Source organism: Python bivittatus, unplaced genomic scaffold (assembly GCF_059951505.1).
Source record: "Python bivittatus isolate LINGU-HERP-01145 unplaced genomic scaffold, Pbiv_v1 ctg000160_np1212, whole genome shotgun sequence".
In the NCBI taxonomy this organism is placed as follows: domain Eukaryota; kingdom Metazoa; phylum Chordata; class Lepidosauria; order Squamata; family Pythonidae; genus Python; species Python bivittatus.
The window spans coordinates 7,138,243-7,150,535 of record NW_028277076.1 but is presented as its reverse complement, the minus strand read 5'-3'; the positions used below and the strand labels follow the sequence as shown (position 1 = coordinate 7,150,535).

At 40.9% G+C, this 12,293-nt stretch overlaps 1 protein-coding gene across 1 annotated transcript in view; it reads right to left on the bottom strand.

Annotated features, from left to right (window-relative positions):
* MED27 (mediator complex subunit 27) overlaps positions 1–12,293 on the bottom strand; it is a 104,063-nt gene that overhangs the window by 63,231 nt on the left and 28,539 nt on the right. The window lies entirely within an intron of this gene.

Genomic DNA, 12,293 nt, shown 5'->3' with positions numbered 1-12,293 from the left:
ACAATTAAATGATGGTATCACCAGGAGAGGGTTTTTTCATGCTAGTTTCCCCTCTTTTCCTTTCAGTCTACTTTTACAGATGTTGATTTGTTTATGAGCAATCCTGGTTTAATATATCAAGAACATCCTCTTCTATCTCTTTGGTCCCACCTTGGCTTGAATCACAGCAAAGGTTGTCTTAGCAAAAAGCGAGTCTGATTTTTGGAACAATGGCCACATTCTCCATAAGCTAAGGAACAAACTAATCTGTGGAAATTCATTTTCTTTTGGCTGCTATAAACATCCCATAGATTCTCAGACAGTACAATAATTTAGGTGCCTTGGAGAAAGTTACTGACTTTATCCACTGCTTCTTGCCAAAGGTTCAGCCGAAAGGAATGCCCCAAAGATGTCTTCATTCCAATTTTAAGAAAATCAAGCAATTACAATTCTGCGGGTCAGCACGTAATCCACAGAAAGTGCATCATCTTTTAAGGGACTTGAAACTTGCCCATTTGACCAGTCCAAAAATGATAAATTAACTGGTCAAGTTTCTTAACTCTATGTACCACATAATCAGAAGCTCAATTAAGATAACGTGCAGATTGCACATTTGCAATTACAATTTGGAGCAAAGAACAGAGAAAGGAAACAACTATTCCATTAAAGTAATGGATCATTATTAGTCACAGGCATACATTTTTTCAGAAAAGGTTGCTTAAGGGAATGGCGAGACGGGAGAACGTGGAAGGAAGCTTACTGGTGATGACTGGAAGCAATAAATGGAAATCCAGTGCTCTTAATGTGAATTTGACAACCAAGTTGAAGAAAGGTCCGATTCATACAACAGGGTTGGCGGTAATGTAGTTTCTTCAGGTTTAGCTTAGTGTATTGTGTGAATAGACTACTGTGGCTTGAAAACCATGTTCTACAGTTCAGACGGTGGCATGAACCCAAGCCTGTTTGGGATTAAGTGAGAATAAGCACAAAATAATCCTGATGAAGTCATAGAAGCCGACAAAAAACGGGTGCAGGAAGACAACAACGAACAAAATAGCGAGAGACCTATCAGAGAAGCCCTACTGAATGGACGCTTGATGGAGCGTCCATTAAAGTACACTTAATTTGTTGATACTTGGAACCTAGTACACCATTTTTAGAAAAAAGTATCAATGATTGAGAGCTGTTGAAAAATCCAACATTATAAAGCAAATATGTGACCACAAAATGTTACGGGCCAGTTATCTGCACTCTAAAACTGGGCTACGGTTGAACTCTATACATTAATTACAGATGTATGGGGCTGAAGACAGATAGTCAAACTTTATCTCACAGCTATGGATGATGGCACCAATAAAAATACTTATTCTGCAAAAAGGTAACCAACTTTAAAACAATGTTGATTAAGAACATGCAAACATATCTGTAGAGAAATTGCAAAATGAAGATTCCAAAACCTTCATGCATTTTGATAGGGAACACCTCCAAGAATGGGCCCAATTTGTTGAAACAACTTCCACTTTTTTCTCAAAAGTGATTGCCTTAGTTTAACCTTACAATCATCTTGGCCAACTCCTTTTAACTGTTGCCCTCCAGGAAAGGAATTTGTGCTTTGCAGGATGATTTTCACAGATGTGGGCTAGAGATGAAGGAGGTCTTCTTTGGTATGATTGCTTTCTCTGGGGGGCCAACCGACTACAAAGAATGACCATACCACAGCCACCAACCCTTTTCACTGTTTAAGTAAAAAGTCATGGTGGGAAAGGGAGGAAGGGAGAGAACTGTATTCAGTGTCCAGCAGATCAACCTTCTAATCAAAGCAGTCCTTACAATCAGGCCACCATTGATCACATCTTGGGAATGAGAAGATCTTGGAGGTTGAGAGATCCACTTCTATGCTCGTTTTGCCTAAGCAGTTGTGTGACAATGTTTTGCAAGGGTTTTTTTGCAAATATTTTTCAATAACCTCCCGATAGAAATAAGGTTGCTCCAGCTCTTCTAAGGTTCCAGAAGGTACTGAAGACACCATTTAGAGAGTAAGGAAGATGACCTTGATGGAGATATGCAAGCCCCATTGCCAAGGCAAAACGGATAAAACATGGTCTAAATCCAGAACTTCCAGATAACATTTGGAAGTGGCTCAGACACCTGCCTAATTCACAGGAGTATAAGAAGGGGGAGGAGGTCCAGCACAAGAGACTTCAAGATGCTGTTATAGTAGCCAATCTCAATAAAAGTAGTTTTAGCCTTCCTGTGAAGTTGATTTCCTGGTCTGGTCTACCTAGAGGGACTGACAGAACTTTTCCAAAAAGCACTTAACTGAATCATATGATCTCACCACCTTTATTTCACACTGAATGACTTACATTGATTATTGATATTATTTCATTTAGTTTTCTAAGGTTCTTATTTATTTACTTTTCTTTATCCTCATTATTATAACTCATCCTTGCATTACTGGAACTTAAATGATTGGTTGTTTTAATTTATTTAAATTTACCATGGATTTTTTTAATGGATTGTTTTTAATGGATTGTTTTGTAAAGTGTTTTTGAACAATTATGGACGTTGTGGATTGTTTTGTGAACTGCACTGATATGGCAGTAGAAAAGTAAAATAAAGTTGTGTTAGCTCCTTGATCTGGTCTAGACATCAATATTATGGAAAAGATTGGTGACTCACCCTCTGTATCCTTAGTCTAAAGTTTGATTCACTAGTGCATGACTGTACCACATACAGACATGTATATCTCTACATATCAAGAAAATACCTAATTATTTAGCAGCATTTTGTGTGAATGATTTCTATGTTTCAGATTGAGAAAAAGACCTAAAGGAACAGATCAAGATCATACTGGGAATTCCAGTTAATTGCATTCTACTAATACCAAAATCTGCAGAATAAAAATGGAGACAAAAACCCTAAATCTTGTTTTTTGAGACTGCTGTAAAAATGGATGAAGAGACAAGAGTGAATTGGCAGGGCTCATAGAAAAACACGGGCTGCTTCTTTAACACCTTTCTCATTTACGCGGCCAATATATCACGCGATCCAGAGGGCCATCCAAAGACGTATCGTATTCTTAATAAAAGTGGAGTTATTCTCTACCAGGGAAGGGGAGGGGGTATCACTTCACCCTAACATGCTTGTCTGAGGCTGAAGAATTTTGTGCAAATCTGTTTTTCTCACGCAGATGCCTTAAATGGGAAATCAATGAATGCAGGGGACAGTAGAAGTTTGAAAGACAATGCTTCAAGATGTCAAGGGCTCCTGTTTTCCATCTTCACTGCTAGAATTTGCATTAAGAACCAATATGTGTCTCTCTTTCAGGGAATTAAAAACACTGCTGACTTTCTCTACTCCTGCCCAATTCAAGCCATGTTTCTTTCTCTTCATTAAGCACTAGTGGAGGCCCAACTACTAAGACCTTGGGGGTCAACATGCTGATACTGGAAAGACTACTCAATTTTAGGTGGGCTGCACAATTGAAAGGGCAATAACATATCCACCTGCCCAAGTCATGGGATGAACTACACCTTGAGTCATCCTAACAGAATGTCTAATTTGGAAGGATTTTCAGATTGCAGAGGGATCTGCTATTTCTATTTGAAAACCAAAGGCACCTTCTGTTTTGGATGGCCAACCCCTTTTGATTAAACAATGTTTGTTAAACGTGTACAGGCCCCCACGTCTTCTGCTTCCAGGAACAGAGATTCTACTGTCAAGATCTATAAGAGCCCATTAAATATTTACTGAGCCATCTTTATAATGGGAGAAAAGGTCAAAGTTAATAAAACTGATAGGCAGCTCTTGTCCAACCTGATTTATATATTATTTAAACACCATACACACACAAACACACATACTGTATTTTACAGAACGCGTTCTTCCTTTTCTGTGGGAAACGTTTTCTTGGCCCTCGGGACCAGACAAACCCAAAAACTACAACCGACTCAGAAAGCACAACCCATAAAGTAGAAGGTTTAATAGAGAGAGCAAGAGGCAAATGTATTTAGTGAGGTTATATTTCACAGTTGCTTAAAGATTTCCCAGATGCTAATATTCCATACTTAACGATATCTATTGCAGAATTCACACGCAGCTGTAGGACTGGATGAAACAGTAAGCAGCAAGCAATCCTCATCCAAAGCTGAACTAGTTAGATGCACCTCTAAACCATGGCTTATCCTTGAGAAAGTTGCTACAAGCTTCCAACCCACATATTTTGCACACCATCGCAGTACAGATGCTTTCACTTATTTGGTGTGTTACTCATACTTCCGTAGTCTCATCAGGATACGGGCAAACCTTTCTCTCTGCACCCCCTTTGGGTTAGAAAAGCTACGGCTAAAAGCTTTCTAGATCTGCCCAGTGGTGCAACTTGCAATAAATGCAGGGAAAAAAGAAGAGATAAATTCACTCATTTCCCTGGAGATTGGGAGGAAATTATTTATAAAGATGGGAGTTGGTGCTTGAAGGCAGAATGTCCAACTGAGCAGTTTCAGAAATCTTTGGAGACAACGTGCAAACTACAGAAGTAGCTCATGAGGTTCTGGGCAGAAAGGTCATAACTGGATTCTGGTTTGGTTGCTCAGTTGGACCAGGTGGAAAGTACAATGAAACAAGTTTTTGTGGACATGCCTTTGAAGATTTTAAGCAACTCATGAGATTGGAAACGATTTTTCTTTTCCTGCCCCTTTCTATAGCTGGCCAAAGTAAGACAACCCGTGATGTTGACAGGGGAAGTTCTTGATCATTGCAACAGACAACAGCCGTGCATTTGGGAAGGATGGGGAGGACATTAGCATTAGGTGAAACCAAAGCATTTCTTTACTGTGAGGAGATAGATCCTGGCTTGTTCAAGCACTGATGAATAAGACAAACTCTGCCACAGCATTTAACATAACATCTGAAAACAGCACAAGTAATGGTATGTGGGGATGACCTTGGCAGACAGGAGGAAGAGCCACAGACTAGACAACAGTCTGATAACTGTAATTTGAGTCTGAAGGAGGAGGGGTGGAAAAAGTATCTCAGAAGTGACCCTCCCTAGTTTTTGGGAGAGTAAAAGGGATGGGAGGGGCACTTTCAGACTTGTAAGATTCTGTTAATGTAACCTCACAATAAAGACAGAGCTAGGACTCATGGTTGTGCTTCTTGTCTACCTTGAAGGGCTAACAGCATGTGGGCTTACCAGTTGGTTATGCTTTAAAGGAAATATTTCTGGATTGACCCAGAAGAGCTTTAAACGAAAACCAAAGGATTCCAAGGTAGAACTCCACTATGGTCCTGCACCTACTCTAGGTGAAATAGCATTTCTCTTCCCTCTCATTATTTCTCCTACACTCATGTACAGGAAGCCCAATTCATACAAGCAGCAAGGACTGAAGCAATTCTAATCATTCTGCCTGGGATTCTGGTTAAAACTATTCTTCCTGCAGTTCAAGAATTGGCATCTTATCCCACACTTCCAAGTTGTTGCCATGTCAATTCTCCACTGTGGCGTCACCTCTGAAACAGATCAAAGGGAGCTCAAGTAGAGCAATTTATGGGTTGTCTTTAATCATCTTCTTCCAATAATAACCAACTTACATGCCATTCTTTGTATACCTACAATATCAGACAGTACTGCTGTTGACCTCAAATTACTTTCAACCATAAATTTCAAGCAGATTCTCCAAGGAATCTTATTGAAGCAGGTTTCTGGGGGGGAAATATGGTTTGCGTTGGGGAATTCCCGAACATCTGCTATGTAATTCTCTATTGCTACTGCCATCATGGAGTTCTTCAGAATAGATTTAACCTGAACATCTATGGTAGACCACATTATTTATTAGTTTAAATGGGCTTATTGGCAAATGGATTACTCTCCTAGCCATTGTTGATCTGTCCTCTAAACCATAAAGGAACAATTGTATGCTTAATGTGTGACATGGCAAATTGCACAACAGGAAGGAACCACTTTGCCCATACAAAAGCAAATAAGCAGGAAAAGGGAGCAAAGAAATCTTGTTAGTACGTGAACAAAATGTGATTTAAAGTTATTGGAAGCCAATACAACCTGCGGCCTTGCTGAAAACAAGAGCTCTTATTCTTTCTTAGGGCCTTGCCTCTAAGTTCCTGTCAGCCTTGTGAGGTAGTCCAGATAAGAAGCATATCCAGGAGTACTAGCTCTAACTTTATTGTAAGGTTACATTAACAGAATCTTGCAAGACTGAAAGTATATTTCTCCCCACTCACTTTTACAGTTCAGGAATCTAGGGAAGGTCCCTTCTGAGATGTTTGCCACACCCCTTTTCCTTCTCCAGGCTCAGCTGCCTCTTATCAGTATCTAGTGTGAGGCTCTTCCTCCTGTCTCCCAAGGTCATTCTCATGTCCCATTACAGTTCCTTCCTTCTCCTTGTCAGATTGTAGTTTGGAATCTCGCAGGGCGATATCTGCTATTGTGCAAAGCAAAGGCTTAGCAACACAGAATTTTCAAAACAACACATTTTGAAAAGTGCCAAACTCTTGACATCACCAAATCTTGTAAGGTTTAGGGAATTCACATCTGAATTTCTTGCAAGATTTATTTTAACATCTCACAAGGTTTGGAGTGAGAACCACTCAATCCCACAAGATGGAGAGGATTTGCAAGATTCTCAGAGACTTTTAAAAGAATATTTTTCAACTTTTTGGGGGGGAGGGAGAGTCCAGGGCCTGAAAACATGGCTGAACCTGCTGTAAAGTGTCCCTAAGAATCATCTTTTCAAGATACAAGCTTTTACTACAAGCTACATTTTCACTCAGAAAAAAAAAATACAACCTCTGGATTTGGCTGGAAAATTGCTTCAGATGCAGGTCACAAGACTGTAGTTAGCCTAGCATGGCAATTTTAATAAAATTAAAAAATAACATTATCCAGGAGTCCCACATGAGATCAAAGGGACAATTTGCTTGTGTAACTCAAGCACTGGAAAACACTTAAGAATACTAGTAGATGGCAACATCTGCATAGGGAAGAACAGCAATGTCTGCAGAAAAACCCTGCAATAATAAACACTTTTGTTTAGTAGATGCTGCAAAAATGGGATAACAAACCAAACTGCAAACAAGGAGAAGCAGAAGAGGCTACCAAGGGGTGTGGCGGGGCTATTAATTCAAGATTTATGTAAATTAAAAAAAATTCTTTGGATCCTAGTGAAAAATCTTAGAGATGCTTTTCTCTAGATTGCAGGACAGACTATAACTCTTCCTCTTTTTCTCATGCCTGCATCTTCCCCTCTTTCACAGAGACACACTTGCACAATGCCACTGAAGGAATGCTCCTTTACACGCACGCTTAAATCACAGCTGGAATGTCACAACCATCAAAATCCAGAAAACCTTCCCCACATGCAAGATGATGACATTAAACCAGCAATATGGATAAAGATGTCTCACATGATTAGAGTCAGAACAAACACACCTCAATCTGTCACCTCCCATCCTTGTTAACAAGCAAACCAATACATGAAAACAGACTGGCTGTGCCTACTATATATTGCTTCTCCTAATAAATCATACCAACACACCCACAGCACGACTGACTTGCAATCTCCCTTCTCAGCCGGGGGGGGGAAATGATCCATTACTACACTTCAGCCAACATGGTATAGCCAGAGGTTTTTGCAAACAACCCCGTCAATATCATTTACAGAGAGCTGTCTTCATCTTCCTCTGTGCATCTTTAACCCTGTTACTCTGCCAACTTCATGTTCATTTTTCCACCGTCAATCAGCAAGGAAAAACAGCTAAATGTAAGGCAATGTTTTAGGCAAACGAGTAAAATAAATACATGGTTGCTTGGGAACAGAATATCTGAAAAACTGCCCCTTTGCAAGCTGAGAATCTGGTAATATTTACCTCCTGACTGAAGGAGAAACTGGCCTGTTGCAAGGAAAAACATTGTCAGTTTTATTCCTTAGGAGTGAGGCTGCTACTTGGGGTCCTCAGGGGCATCAAGAAAATCAAAGTGAATGGTGGACGCAGCCTACGGTCATGCTTCAAAGCATACTCCCTTGCCTGGAAAATTAGGAGTGGGGTAGCATCTTTTCTGACTAACAAATCTGATTAAAAGGCAGCCCACTTCATCCGATGCCATACTTTATGGCACCAAACGGATGCCTGTTAATAAAATCTGTTAATCCGAGCAGGTGCTACAGACTCCTCCTGATTTTTGTCACCATGGACTAACACAACTCTCCTTTGACTTGCCCAGAGGCAGGGAAAAAGAAAGAAAACAAAGATTAGCTGGGACTACCCCCCATTCTTGGGCACTGGAAATCAATCTGGCTAGTTTTTCATCACGTGAATGCACGAAGTCATTCTCTGCGATGATCACTAGATGAGACGGTCTCCAACCCACTTTTACCGTTCCCAACATGTCTACTAGCCAAAAAGGTGGAGAAGAATTGAGTACCTGGCTCAACATAGATGTTCATGGAGATTCAGTTTTGTCCAATCAGAGGAGTTCTTGTCCTACAGAAGCGCGGGAAAGCTGAGCGTGTTGCCAGAAGCAGAGTGGATGATTGAAAGGAAGACACTGTCAATGCTGCGTACTCAAAGGATACCAAAAATGGTGCATAGGAAGAACTACAGCAAGGTCACAACAGTGAAGTATCTGACACGATCCTTCCAGCCGACCAAAATGTTGAAGTAAATTCCAGTCCACATTTTTTTAAAGTATGCCCTTTACTGCAAGGGCAAATCCATGCAATCTTCTTGACAACACTACGGTTGTCAATGCCAAATTGCCTATTCCTCTAGAATGTTTTGCCTATTCGTCGAGAATGTTTTTTTTTTTCAACTTCCCAGCGCGGTCCTTGTACAGGTCAAGATCCCAGCAGCATTTCGATCAGAGTGAAAATAATAAGAATGGGTTGGATGCAACAATTTTATAAAGAATCCAGAAGGACCTCCTGCTTCCATATCCACCTGTCCAGCCATTGGGGCCATTTTCAGAGTGGATCTCTCAGTGTGTGGGGTGAGTAAATTGGATTGGGGAGACCGAATTCAAGCTTTCGCTTGGAAAAGATGCCCAACAACAGGTCATTCGACCTTCTTTTAGAGCAGACATGGAGTAGAAGGTATAGTGAATGGCCTTGAAGGACAGGAGGAAGAGCAACTACTAAGACACCAGTCATATAAGTGGGATTTGAGCCCGGGTCAAGAAACTAATTTGAGAAAACATCTCAAACAAGCCCCTCCCTAGTTCACATGAAGATAGCGAGGGAAGGGGAAATCACATTCAGACCTGCAAGGTTCTGTTATTATAGTTGTTACAATAAAGTTAGTCTCGACCTACATGGCACCGGTCTGGTCTTGTGATGGAATGGACTTATGAAGGCCAGGCTCAGGGAGAGAAGCGTGTTCTTAGCCCCCAGCAGGAGCGTGGGAAGTTCAAGAAGATGAGGCTGGCACTTCCCTAAGGAATTCACGGTGTTGTGGCTGGCTGGCTTGGGAACTTGGGTTCATTCTGGTGAGATTTCTGTCTTGAGGTTGAAGCTAATAAACACAACAGAACTATTTGCATTGTCTCTTGGAGTTCTTTGGGCTGAATCTGACAGGTCTATCATGTACAGCTGAAGGGTACAAAGACCATATGCTGTTTCTGATTGTCCTTGGGATTTTTTTAATGACAAGTATGGTTTTAAAATGCTTCAAAAGGATAAATAAAGGCCATGATTTCTCACCTGCAGATATTTATCATTTTACCAAGCTGCTCCTTTGCAATGAATGGGGTTGGCAGGAGAGGGACTTCTAAAAGAGTAAAGTTCCGATCATAAACAGTTTGATTTCTCAATGGGGCGAGACTACAGAAAAATGACTTCTGTGATTAGACCTAGCACAGAAAACTCATGGGGCTGCCGGGAACTGGGAAAGATCACTTATTCCTTTTTTTGGCCATCTCAGCATTATTAAGTTCCAGGACACAATTTGCCTTGCAGAGTTGTTAAAGATACATCTGCCGGAAACGGATTTAAATTTAGCACCGACCCATTAAGCTCCTCAAAGAGTTAAAACTGTGATTTTTTAAAAAAACAAATGCAAATAAAACCCATCGCATTTGATTGATAAAATATAGGTTTTAACTACAGCTGAAAAAGTGAAGATTGGCAACATTTCCCCCCCCCCGCAATAATTTGCTTCCTTTGCTTTTTTTCACTGTTGAGGACATAAATCAAAGGAGTGTTAAAGAGACCCATACATCACCAACTGGCATTTCAAAACTATTTACAGAATCCATAATACTCTCAACACGAAACAAGTAGGCTAAAAACGCGATGGCAAAAGATGAAAAAATTAAGAAGCAATTCCCCATGCCCAAATGGGGTTAATTAAATCAAAATCTTCACCAAATACACCCAGATGTTTAATAAGAATGGTACTAGCAGGTCTGCAGTTAGAAACACCCAAGTCAATCTATTTCTTGGCGCAAAACCAAGTGTGCACCAGAATGTTTTTTTCTTAAAGCAGATTATTATCTCAAAATGCAGAGGTTCCTGACTTTCTTGGGCTAATGGGGATAAACTTTTGAGTCCATATTCCAGGCAGTTTCAAAGTATGATTGCCATGTTGGATGTGCCCAAGGACTAGTAACCAGAAATCAAGATGGTAACACTGCTTCACATCACCCATCCTATAAGGTAAACTCTACCACCTTGGCTAATCTTGGTTGCATTACATCTTGCATTAATCAGTTGGAATTGAACAGCAGTTAAATGTCTGGGGGGGCCCTATTCCTCCTGCAAGATGATAAAATCAAAGATTTCCAACAGAGGTTCCTTGAGAAACAGTGAACTGATATGAAAAGTAGGTATTTTGAAAGCAGTTGCTTTCATGCCATGGTCTTGATCTTCCAGGCAGCAGATAGATGGCTGTTCTTTTAAGGATTTCCAAGAAAGAGAAAACGGATTATCAGCCCAGCTATATCATGCAGCAGGACAATTCTGAGCTCCTCTCATTTTTCGTCAATCAAGGCTAAACCAACTTCTTATAAAATAATGCTGTTATAATACATGCCTTATCACACAGAATATATGCTCTGAATATTTGGGGGGGTTCGTTGGTTCCTCAGCCAAGTACATGCAGAATATGATCAATGACCAGAACCCCAAGAGATCATTTCAGAGAGTTGATCTTTAAGATGAAAGGAAACAACTGTAGGTCAGCTGTGAAAGTCCCACACACTTTCCTAGAGAGTTAGGATACTGCGTTCTTCCATTTTGCGGGAAAGCCACCTAGTTTAAAAAATCCCATTGATCCTAAAGCAATTTAAGCTGACTAAATGGAAGTTCTGGGTAAGACATACAGCAACCTATCTATGAAATGTTTACTTTGGAAAGGAGGAGAGAAATTGCTAGGATAGAGAGGGTGCTTTCTTGTGGGGTGGGGAGCGAGGTACCAATGTGTTTTGCTTGGGGTCAACTTCCTGGAACTCATCTTCTTTTACGATGGCCTTCTGCAATCTGAGCACCCTTTGGTTCTGTGAATCAACTTATTAGACCTCCAAGCAAGAGCGAGACCGGTTGGGAAACTCGGAGTTGAGCTCCATACAGCTGAAAAATTCAAGGTCTGGACATCACAGGGCTTCAACATCTGTTCTACAGGGCAAAACAAAATAGTCACAGCAAATGACCAGTGTGCATAACGTGTGCCGATTGTGGAATTCAGCCTTGTGGCCTAACCTGAGGAGCCCCCCAGCAAATGGACACCCTTTTGGTTCAACTCTACGCCAGCCTGGAAGCTGTTCTTCATAATCCAGGCTCAGCCAAGTACCAATCCACCATCTTTCGTTACTATAATTAACTTTATTTCCCTTCTTCTCTTCTCAAAAGAATCCCTCACGTGGGATCGATAGGATAAAGCAGTGCTTTTTAAGCAGGAGGAACCCTTTGGTTGAAAACAGAGACCATACAAGGAAAGCTATCACGATCCTCATTGAGGTACTGCCTTTGTGCCCAATGCATTCATACTCTACCGGAGCCAACCCATGACTGTGGGTGCCAAGCCAGGCTTGCCAAGAGCATTTAATCAGACACTTTTGTGTACAACAAAGCTTTGCTTGTCTCTTGATTATGGGTGAAGAGGACAAATGAATTAATTGGCATGGGCTCTTAGCGACTGACCACGTTGCGCGTGGCCACACTTCCCTTTCGTGTTAATCTAGCGGCCGTGCATATTTTCACATGTCGCCTACACTTATCCCCCCCCCAACAGCTCTGCCTTGCCACTAGAAAGCATTCAGCATTTCATTATCTCTGTAACCTGAGTGCATTTCGCAAATTAATTGA